Source organism: Bombyx mandarina, chromosome 22 (assembly GCF_030267445.1).
Source record: "Bombyx mandarina strain Sakado chromosome 22, ASM3026744v2".
Taxonomy (NCBI): Eukaryota; Metazoa; Arthropoda; class Insecta; order Lepidoptera; family Bombycidae; genus Bombyx; species Bombyx mandarina.
Window position 1 is genome coordinate 3,391,690 of NC_143228.1, and position 12,225 is coordinate 3,403,914.

The following is a 12,225-nucleotide window of genomic DNA, read 5'->3' on the forward strand; positions in this document are numbered from 1 at the left end:
TGGGCGAGCTCAAGAATTCTTTGAAGATATCATGGAAAATTAACCCTTTGCAATATAATAATTTTTTTATAATTTCAAACATCTTTTAATTAATTTTAATTTACATAAAGACTTAGGTACCTACTTACATATATGTTAAGGCCAATCACACTGCGAGCTCTCTCGAAGACTCCGCCGTGCTCGCTGCTCCTGCGTCGCCTGTACCTGCGTGCAAAGCTTCTACATCGAGCACCGCAGCCTCCGTCGTGCCTGCCGTTCCCGCGTCGCCTATACTGGCGAGTAAAACTGCTGCGTCGTCCGCCGTGGCCACCGTTCCAGCAGCGCGATCATCCGCGGCCTCCGTCGCGCCCTCCAAAACACCTGCTCGTAGGTCACCTGCGCCCGCCTCCTCGTCCTCCGACTCTGACTCGGAGATGGAGGTCGACCTCGCCCCCGCCTCATCGACGGATGGATTCACCCTGGTACAAAAGGGTAAGAAGCGTGCCGCGGAGTCTCGAGCTCCCGCGGCCGCTAAAATTAGCAAAGCCGCGAACGCGTCGCGCCCCCGCCCTCAGACTCCCGTTGCGCCTCCAGCCCGAGCCACTCCGTCGCCGCGTCCGGTGGCACTAAATAAAACCCAGACCCCTCCCCCGGTAATCCTCCAAGAGAAGGCAGCTTGGGATCGAGTTTCCCTGGCCCTTAAGGCCAAAAATATCAACTTCACGAATGCCCGTAACCTCGCGAACGGCATCCAAATAAAGGTTCGAACACCCGACGACCATAGGGCCCTCTCTTCTTACCTCCGTAAGGAGCGTATAAGTTTCCACACGTATACGCTCCAGGAGGAGCGCGAACTCCGTGCCGTCATACGTGGCATCCCTAAAGAGTTGGATGCCGAGCTCGTCAAGGCCGACCTTCTCGAACAAGGCCTACCGGTTAACTCTGTACACCGCATGCACACAGGTCGCGGAAGGGAGCCATATAACATGGTTCTCGTCGCCCTCCAGCCTACCCCCGAGGGTAAGCAAATATTCAACATCCGAACGGTCTGTAGCCTTTCCGGAATCGCCGTCGAAACCCCACACAAGAAAGGCACACCTAGCCAGTGCCATAACTGCCAATTATACGGGCATTCTTCCCGTAACTGTCACGCGCGCCCCCGATGCGTCAAGTGTTTAGGCGATCACGCCACGGCCCTATGCACTCGCGATCAAAAAACCGCGACGGAACCGCCTAGCTGCGTCCTGTGTCAAACACAGGGTCACCCCGCAAATTACCGCGGATGCCCCCGAGCCCCGAAAATAAATCGCCGCGTCGCCCGCCAAAACCGCCTCCGAGCTTCCGGCCCAGACATCAAAGCCTCGGCACCCTCTGTGTCGCAGGCTAAGCCAGCGTTCGTTCCGGCGCCGGTGCCCAGTGTCTCGGCTTGGGCGAAACCGCTGCCGTACACGAACACGGTTACAACTCCCTCCTCCGCGATTCGTCCCGCCCCCGCAACTCGTCCCTCTCCCGCGACTTGCCCTCCGACCGCGTCCGACAATCTCGCTTTAGCGATCGACTTCTTTCAGTCGATCAACTTTGAACGCGTTAACGCTTTGGGCGACGCCATTCGCGCTGCCTCCACTGCACAACACTTTATCGCCGTTGTGCAAGAATACGCCGACGTATACGCGTCATTAAATACGTACGTCCTCCCCTCACTCCGCCGGTAATCAATGGCGTATATAAGTAGAATAAAGCCCCTATCCGTAACGATAGGATTTTTTAACGCTTACGGTCTCGCAAATCAACGTGATCAGGTTTCTGACTTTTTGCGTGACTATCAAATTGATATATTTTTAGTGCAGGAGACCCTACTTAAGCCCGCGCGCCGTGACCCTAAAATCGCGAACTATAACATGGTCAGGAACGACAGGCTCTCTGCTCGTGGTGGTGGTACCGTCATTTACTATAGAAGAGCCCTGCATTGCGTCCCGCTCGATCCTCCCGCGCTCGCTAATATCGAAGCATCAGTGTGCCGAATCTCACTGACGGGACACGCGCCGATCGTTATCGCGTCCGTTTATCTTCCACCGGATAAGATCGTTCTAAGCAGTGATATCGAGGCGCTGCTCGGCATGGGGAGCTCTGTCATTCTGGCGGGCGACCTAAATTGTAAACACATCAGGTGGAACTCACACACCACAACCCCGAATGGCAGGCGGCTTGACGCGTTAGTCGATGATCTCGCCTTCGATATCGTCGCTCCGCTAACCCCGACTCACTACCCGCTAAATATCGCGCATCGCCCGGATATACTCGACATAGCGTTATTAAAAAACGTAACTCTGCGCTCACACTCGATCGAAGTAGTTTCAGAGTTAGATTCAGACCACCGTCCCGTCGTTACGAAGCTCGGTCCCGCTCCCGATTCCGTTCCCGTCACGAGGACTGTGGTGGATTGGCACACGCTGGGCATCAGCCTGGCTGAATCTGATCCACCATCGCTCCCGTTTAACCCGGACTCTACCCCGTCTCCTCAGGTTACCGCTGAAGCCATAGACATCTTAACGTCACACATCACCTCGACATTAAATAGATCATCGAAACAAGTTGTAGCGGAGGACTTCCTTCACCGCTTCAAATTGTCCGACGATATTAGGGAACTCCTTAGAGCTAAGAACGCCTCGATACGCGCCTACGACAGGTATCCTACCGCGGAAAATCGTATTCGAATGCGTGCCCTACAACGCGACGTAAAGTCTCGCATCGCCGAAGTCCGAGATGCCAGATGGTCTGATTTCTTAGAAGGACTCGCGCCCTCCCAAAGGTCTTACTACCGCTTAGCTCGTACTCTCAAATCGGATACGGTAGTAACTATGCCTCCCCTCGTAGGCCCCTCAGGCCGACTCGCGGCGTTTGATGATGACGAAAAAGCAGAGCTGCTGGCCGATACATTGCAAACCCAGTGCACGCCCAGCACTCAATCCGTGGACCCTGTTCATGTAGAATTAGTAGACAGTGAGGTAGAACGCAGAGTCTCCTTGCCACCCGCGGATGCGTTACCACCCGTCACCCCGATGGAAGTTAAAGACTTGATCAAAGACCTACGTCCTCGCAAGGCTCCCGGTTCCGACGGTATATCCAACCGCGTTATTAAACTTCTACCCGTCCAACTCATCGTGATGTTGGCATCTATTTTCAATGCCGCTATGGCGAACTGTATCTTTCCCGCGGTGTGGAAAGAAGCGGACGTTATCGGCATACATAAACCCGGTAAACCAAAAAATCATCCGACGAGCTACCGCCCGATTAGCCTCCTCATGTCTCTAGGCAAACTGTATGAGCGTCTGCTCTACAAACGCTTCAGAGACTTCGTCTCATCCAAGGGCATTCTCATCGATGAACAATTCGGATTCCGTACAAATCACTCATGCGTTCAACAGGTGCACCGCCTCACGGAGCACATTCTTGTGGGGCTTAATCGACCAAAACCGTTATACACGGGAGCTCTCTTCTTCGACGTCGCAAAAGCGTTCGACAAAGTCTGGCACAACGGTTTGATTTTCAAACTATTCAACATGGGCGTGCCGGATAGTCTCGTGCTCATCATACGGGACTTCTTGTCGAACCGCTCTTTTCGATATCGAGTCGAGGGAACCCGCTCCTCCCCACGACCTCTCACAGCTGGAGTCCCGCAAGGCTCTGTCCTCCTATTTAGCTTATTCGTTAACGATATTCCCCGGTCGCCGCCGACCCATTTAGCTTTATTCGCCGACGACACGACTGTTTACTATTCCAGTAGAAACAAGTCCCTAATCGCGAAGAAGCTTCAGAGCGCAGCCCTATCCCTACGACAGTGGTTCCGAAAATGACGCATAGACATCAACCCAGCGAAAAGTACTGCGGTGCTATTTCAGAGGGGAAGCTCCACACGGATTTCCTCCCGGATTAGGAGGAGGAATCTCACACCCCCGATTACTCTCTTTAGACAACCCATACCCTGGGCCAGAAAGGTCAAGTACCTGGGCGTTACCCTGGATGCATCGATGACATTCCGCCCGCATATAAAATCAGTCCGTGACCGTGCCGCGTTTATTCTCGGTAGACTCTACCCCATGATCTGTAAACGGAGTAAAATGTCCCTTCGGAACAAGGTGACACTTTACAAAACTTGTATAAGGCCCGTCATGACTTACGCGAGTGTGGTGTTCGCTCACGCGGCCCGCACACACATAGACACCCTCCAATCTCTACAATCCCGCTTTTGCAGGTTAGCCGTTGGAGCTCCGTGGTTCGTGAGGAACGTTGACCTACACGACGACCTGGGCCTCGAATCTATCCAGAAATACATGAAGTCAGCGTCGGAACGGTACTTCGATAAGGATATGCGTCATGATAATCGCCTTATCGTTGCCGCCGCTGACTACTCCCCGAATCCTGATCACGCAGGAGCCAGGCACCGTCGACGCCCTAGACACGTCCTTACGGATCCATCAGATCCAATAACCTTTGCATTAGACGCCTTCAGCTCTAACACTAGGAGCAGGCTTAGGGACCCCGGTAACCGTACTCGTCGAACTCGACAAAGAGTTCGCCGTGCAACCTAACCCATGAATCAGCTCGCTGAGTTTCTCGCCGGATCTTCTCAGCGGGTCGCGATTCCGATCCGGTAGTAGATTCATTCGCGAAGCAGCTGCTCTTGAGCTGTTAGGTCTCCTTCGGAGGCGCTCGGGTAGCTGTTAGCAAATCCCACCCCTCCTGGCTGAGCCTTTGCTCGCCCACCTGTCCTGGTGAAACTGGAAAGGCCTCCGGGCCACCAGTAATTCTTCAATCATAAAAAAAAAAGAAAAAAACATATGTTTTTTACAAATCGCATAAAACCGAATCATCCGTGTTTGTTTGTTTACGCTAACAGCAGGACAAGCTAAGACAGGTCACTGCGCCGCGCGACTTGTGTTGGAAGTTTCGTAGGTAGGTAGGTATTTGCGCGACTGTCCTTCAAATACCATCACAGTTTTATTCTAGTAAAAATAGCTTTTTTAAACGTTGTTCAAATAGTGTTTAAGGTAAATACGACGTTTCTATGTAACAAAAATATGTAAATCTGTGTCGAAACGACAAAAAATAGTAATAGTTTATCACTTACCTTTCTTCATTGACAGGTAAATGGAAAAATGTTAGGAGTTTATCCCTTCTTTTACTTGACTTGCACCTATCTACTGCACATAAGGCACCAGACGGCATCTTAGGTACGCGTACGAATAAAATTGAACAACGTGCGTTCGCTTCGCTTATGAAAACCTCACTGAATATGGTCCGCAAGCGGCCCGAGACTAGAGATGGTCACACGCAGAGACTACTCGAGCGGTATAAACCGAGACCGCTTGGCCGGGCGGTAGGTAATTATAGCGTGTAAGTACACGGAGTGACGTAGGCCTGACCCTAGTCAAGGAAAGTCAAGTACTTGGAACTCATCCTGGATAACTCGGTGACCTGGATAGCTGATACAACTTCAGTGTTATTTTGCCAGTGCAAGTGCTAATATCAACTAAAGCGCAGATCGACAAACTCATCGAAAAGTTCAATGTGACATTTTTTTGCCCACAGTAACAACTCGTTCGGTCTTTTGCCCGCACTTCTCAGCAGATATAAATTCCAATGCAGTGATAGATCGACTGGAAAAGTGGCATTTAGGTAGTGGCTAAAAACCCAGTCACTGCCTCCCGGTTAGGTATATTAACTAAGCAAGCCTTATTTTATTATGTTCTACCCATCCATCATGGTGAAACTACACACCAAAAAAGTAAAATAAACTTTAATTATAGTTTCATTAAATTTGCATTAATTTACATACAAATATTTAGTGAGACATTTCACATTAGTCACATTTTAGTTAATTACTGTCTCGACTTAATAGCCCTTATCATTCGAAAACATGTTGATGTAAAAACACTATTGCATACAATACTATCACATGAAAAACGTTTTGTTTTTAATGACACATTTATTTTACTTTTTTATGATTGAATGATTACCTACTGGTAGCCCGGAGGCCTTTCCAGTTTCACCAGGACAGGTGGGCGAGCAAAGGCTCAGCCAGCAACCCGAGCGCCTCCGAAGGAGACCTAACAACTCGTGAGCAGCTGCTTTCCGAATGAATGTACTACCGGATTACAATAGCGAAACGTTGAGAAGATCCGCCGAGAAGCTCAGCAGACTGATGCATGAATTAGGTTTCACGTCGAACTTTTTGCCGAGATCGACGAGTACAGTTGCCGGGATCCCCAAGCCTGCTCTCATCATTAGATCTGAAGGCGTCTAATGCAAGACTTATTGGATCTGATAGATAGGGCGCGAGACACCCCTTGGTGGTGCTAAACGGGAGTCGATTACACGACCGGTGGTAGGACCTTGTTCGACTGGCTGGCGACCACCCTCCAACTGGAATCCGCCGCCAAATAGCCTAGCTGTGTTGCGGCATGTGGGTTGGAGAGTCAGTTCTATTCCTTTCCTTTCCTACTCCTAGATGGAGGTGAGTCTTTGTGATGCTTGGAGCATGCAGAGCAAACGTGTTCAAGTTTTTTCGGCGGATGTGGATGGAATGTGGATTTCAGCCATGACAAGGGCGTACACAGCAACCTTGACGCCGTACATCACCACCTTGAGACGGCGCAGCCTGCCCTCTTTTTCCTGACAGAGACGCAGATATCTGCCCCGGATGACACTTTGTACCTCGAATACTCCGGCTACACATTGGAGCACACCTTCCTGCGTAAGGCGGGGGTGTGCATGTTTATCCGGGGGGATGTCTGCTGTCGTCGGCTTCGGAGCCTCGAGCAACGGGACCTGTCCCTCTTGTGGCTAGTGCTTCAGGGGATGGAATTATTCGTTCCTTCTTCTGAGGTGCCCGTTGGGGATCGCAGCAAGCCCTGGTATAATAAAGCCAGTAGAGATGCTGCACACCTCAAATGGTCCGCATACGCGGCATGGAATGATGCTAAGAGACACCAGGACCCCGACATTTCGGAGAAGAGGAAATTTAACGCCACCTCTAGATCCTATAAGAGGACTATTGCAAAGGCGAAGTCGGAGCAAGTTGCCAGAATTGGTAAGCGACTGAAAGGATATCCCTCTGGGAGCCCTACTTTCTGGTCGCTGGCTAAGGCTACAGAAGGCAACTTCTGCGAGTCTTGTCGCCCACCACTACGTAAGTCCGATGACAGTCTGGCCCATAGTGAGAAAGAGAAGGCTGACCTTCTGGTCAAGCTCTTCGCCTTGAACTTCACTATGGATGAGGGGGGTGCTACACCACCCAACATCCCCTGGTGTGATAGCTCTCTGTCTGACATCTGCTTTAAGCAGTATGCAGTCAGGCGAGACCTCCAGGCTCTGGACGTCCATAAGTCGAGTGGGCCAGATTGCATTCCTGCAGTGGCTTTGGAAACGTGCGCCCCTGAGTTGACACCTGCGCTAACGCGTTTGTATCGCCTCTTGTATAGTGCTAACAGAGTTCCGTCTTCATGGAAGACCGCCCACGTCCACCCTATCCCCAAGAAGTGTGACCAGTCGGACCCATCGAGCTATAGGCCTATCGCGATAACTTCCTTGCTTTCCAAGGTGATGGAGCGAATATTAAATATACAACTCCTGAAGTATCTTGAGGATCGCCAGCTGATTAGTGACAGACAATACGGTTTCCGTCACGGTCGCTCAGCCGGCGATCTTCTTGTATACCTTACTCACAGGTGGGCTGGAGCCTTGGAGAGCAAGGGCGAGGCACTTGCTCTGAGCCTTGATATCGCGAAGGCCTTCGACAGGGTCTAGCATAGGGTACTTCTGTCGAAGCTACCATCATACGGAATCCCTGAGGGACTCTGCAAGTGGATCGCTAGCTTTTTGGATGGACGGAGCATCACGGTCGTTCTAGACGGTAACTGCTCCGATATCATGACCATTAGCGCTGGCGTTCCACAAGGTTCGGTGCTCTCCCCCACGCTTTTCATCCTGTATATCAATGACATGCTATCTATTGATAGCATGCATTGCTATGTAGATGACAACACGGGGGATGCGTGATATATTGGCCATCAGAGTCTTTCTCGGAGCGTAGTGCAAAAGAGACGATCTAAGCTAGTGTCTGAAGTGGAGAATTCTCTGGGGCGAATCTCAGAGTGGGGTGAATCGAACTTAGTCCAATTCAACCCGTTGAAGACACAAGTTTGCGCGTTCACTGCGAAGAAGGACCCCTTTGTCATGGTGCCACAATTCCAAAGAGTACTCCTGCAACCTTCCACGAGTATCGGGATACTTGGGGTCGACATTTCAAGCGATGTCCAGTTTCGGAGTCATTTGGAGGGCAAAGCCAAATTGGCGTCCAAAATGCTGGGAGTCCTGAACAGAGCGAAGCGGTACTTCACGCCTGTCCAAGACTTTTGCTTTATAAAGCACAAGTCTGGCCTCGCGTGGAGTACTGTTCCCACCTCTGGGCTGGGGCTCCCAAATACCAACTACTTCCATTTGACTCCATACAGTAGAGGGCCGTTCGGATTGTCGATAATCCCGTTCTCAAGGATCATTTGGAACCTCTGGGTCTGCGGAGGGACTTCGCTTCTCTTTGCATTTTGTACCACATATTCCATGGGGAGTGTTCTGAGGAATTATTTAAGATGATTCCATCATCTCGCTTTTACTATCGCACCGCCCGCCACCGGAGTAGAGTTCATCCATACTACCTGGAGCCACTGCGTTCATCCACAGTGCGTTTCCAGAGATCTTTTTTGCCACGTACCATCCGGCTTTGGAATGAACTCCCCTCCACGGTGTTTTCCGAGCGCTATAATGTGTCCTTCTTCAAACGAGGCTTGTGGAGAGTACTCAACGCTAGGCAGCGGCTTGGCTCTACCCCTGGCATTGCTGAAGTCCATGGGCGACGGTAACCACTCACCATCAGGTGGGCCGTATGCTCGTCTGCCTACAAGGACAATAAAAAAAAACACCTTCATGGCTATGCTATTGATAACACGGATATCCATAAGAAAACCATTGTATTTCCGTTTTTGTTTTTTACAATTCATGCCATGGAATTCGAAACCACGCGATCGCCAAGTCGTCGCCCCGCATAAGAGCGTTGTTCAAACAAGTGGCAGTCCTTGATCAGAGAACAAGATCCACATCCAATCGCTACATCAACGGAGTTAGTAAAGATAGGTACCTAGTTACCTTAATCACTGGTGGTAGGACCTCTTGTGAGTCCGCGCGGGTGGGTACCGCCACCGTGCCTATTTCTACCGTGAAGCAGAAATGCGTTTCGGTTTGAAGGGTGGGGCAGCCGTTGTAACTATACTTGAGACCTTAGAACTGATATCTCAAGGTGCGTGGCGCATTTACGTTGTAGATGTCTATGGGCTCCAGTAACCACTTAACACCAGGTGGGCTGTGAGCTCGTCCACCCATCAAGCAATAAAAAAAAACTTCAGAGGTGTCAAGGGACACCCGGATGGAACGAAGTTCCTTTCAATTAATTAGTGAACGAATTGTAATTTTTTTTTTTAAGTTATAATAATAAATTACGGCATTATGAAGAAGAAAAAAACAATACTATGAACTAAATTACTATTGTTGAAACGCTATCTCGAGAAACTGTACTCATTACGCGGACCAATCGGATACGAGCAATGTCACACCCCCGACTACTCTCTTTAGACAACCCATACCCTGGCCCAGGAAGGTCAAGTACCTGGGCGTTACCTGGATGCATCGATGACATTCCGCCCGCATATAAAATCAGTTCGCGACCGTGCTGCGTTTATTCTCGGTACTCTCTACCCCATGATCTGTAAGCGGAGTACAATGTGCCATCAGAACAAGGTGACACTTTACAAAACTTGCATAAGGCCCGTCATGACTTACGCGAGTGTAGTGTTCGCTCACGCGGCCCGCACACATATAGACACCCTCCAACCCCCACAATCCCGCTTTTGCAGGTTAGCCGTCGGGGCTCCGTGGTTCGTGAGGAACGTTGACCTACAGGACGACCTGGGCCTCGAATCAATCCAGAAATACATGAAGTCAGCGTCGGAACGGTACTCGTCGTACCATACGGTACGTCGATAAGGTTATGCGTCATGATAATCGCCTTATCGTTGCCGCTGCTGACTACTGCCCGAATCCTGATCACGCAGGAGCCAGTCACCGTCGACGCCCTAGACACGTCTTTACGGATGCATCAGATCCAATAACCTTTGCATTAGATGCCTTCAGCTCTAACACTAGGAGCAGGGTTAGGGACTCCGGTAACCGTACTTGTCGAACTCGACAAAGAGTTCGACGTGCAACCTAACCCATGCATCAGCTCGCTGAGTTTCTCGCCGGAACTTCTCAGCCGTTTGCGATTCCGATCCGGTAGTAGATTCATTCGCGAAGCAGTTGCTCTTGAGTTGTTAGGTCTCCTTCGGAGGCGCTCGGACAACTGTTAGCAAATCCCACCCCTCCTGGCTGAGCCTTTGCTCGCCCACCTGTCCTGGTGAAACTGGAAAGGCCTCAGGGCCACCAGTATCCTTCAATCCTAAAAAAAAAAGTATTTTTGGAACTTATAATCATAATATATTATCACAAACACATCATAATGCAATAATATATCACAAACACATCATAATGCCTTATTAAAACAAGTACACAATTAATTCGTTATTAACTTTTCAAATGTTCTCCAAATACTGCTGATAACAAAACCGCCATACAAAAGGATGCGCACTTTAAAAGTCATCGCAATTTGTTGAGAGGTGGTTTTGTAGCTTTGTCAGGCGCTACATGTCATGTCTGTGTTTCTGATAGTTTTTATTTAAAGTCAATCATGCGTTTCCAAAGATATTTTTGTCACGTACCATGCGGCTTTGGAATGAACTGCCCTCCACGGGGCTTTCCAAGCGCTGTGACGTGTCTTTTTCCAAACAAGGCTTACGGAGAGTGCTCAGCGGTAGACAACGGCCTGGGTTAGTCCGTGGCATTGCTGATGTCCATGGGCGACGGTAACCACTCAACTTCAGGTCGACCGTGTGCTGTCTGCTTACAAGGACTACAAGGAAAACACAAATAAAAACAAGACAAGGCAAAAAAAATTTGAACATCATTTCTCTCCCTAGTCGATCGTAGGTCATTACGATGAGGGACTAAAATAAAAATAACCATATTGAAAACCAGCTATGTTCTTAAACATTTTTCGCTTTGATACATTCCCACTGGATACCGCCGCCTTCTCTGATGTTAACATCCTTTATTTATCACTTCCCAGTAAGTTTGCAAATGCGAAAGTTTGTGACGGAGGCCGAAGTTTTCTTCCTCTTCTAATGCAAAAAGTACCAAACGGTTTCTTAAGCTGTAACTTCACAGTGTAATAGCTTGTACGTCAGAGTAGAAAATAGGCTATCAAATAGAAGGATAAGCGTAGATAAGTGAAGTTCTAATTATGGAGTTCAAATTAGCAGTAGTCAAAGCGAAACGTGATCAAAAAAAAAAAAGTTTTACTAACAAGAAATATTGAAAGGTCCTTTTAGAATTTCTATGAGAATTTTCTAATAGAATTTTAGATTAACTCAAGATGTTTCGTTATTTTTAAATGACTTTTCTGCTCTCCTCCTTCTCCTTGCATCGTATTCCTCAGTGTTAAGGGTCGTGACCTTTACGGAGCATTTTTGTTCAGACTATGTTGTTCCATACTTTCCTATCCTCTGAGCAGTAGATAGTGACAATGATACTGGAGTCCAATGTCGTCTTAATTTGACCAGACCAGCACATGGGACTACGGCTCCTTCGCCTCTTTTCTTCCACTTTGCCGGTGATATATAATTTTAGTTTTCGGCTCTATATTAAATATAACTTTATCTATTATCTATTATCATCATCTTTATCATCTATTAATCTCTGGTCGGGAGCTTTGTCAGCGTTCGTAGCTTGTTTCGTTTTTACTGTACCTACATTTGTATAATGTTTATAATTTAATGGGTGTATTGTACTAAATGTGTCAAAAATAAGATTATAATTAATCTTTTTTTTTAACGTTGGGATATCTGTTCAAGGATACCCGGTCGAGGTGGGTAACAGACCGGTATATGTCGGACTCCGAAGTCTCCATTAAAAAAGATTTTCCAATTCCTTCCGGGAGACTACTCAACCACGAAAGACCCGCCCCGCAAAACCGACTACCGGAACCCCATCGAGCTCCTCGACTCCGACTCCACGAAACCCATGGTACCGTACCGCATAGTG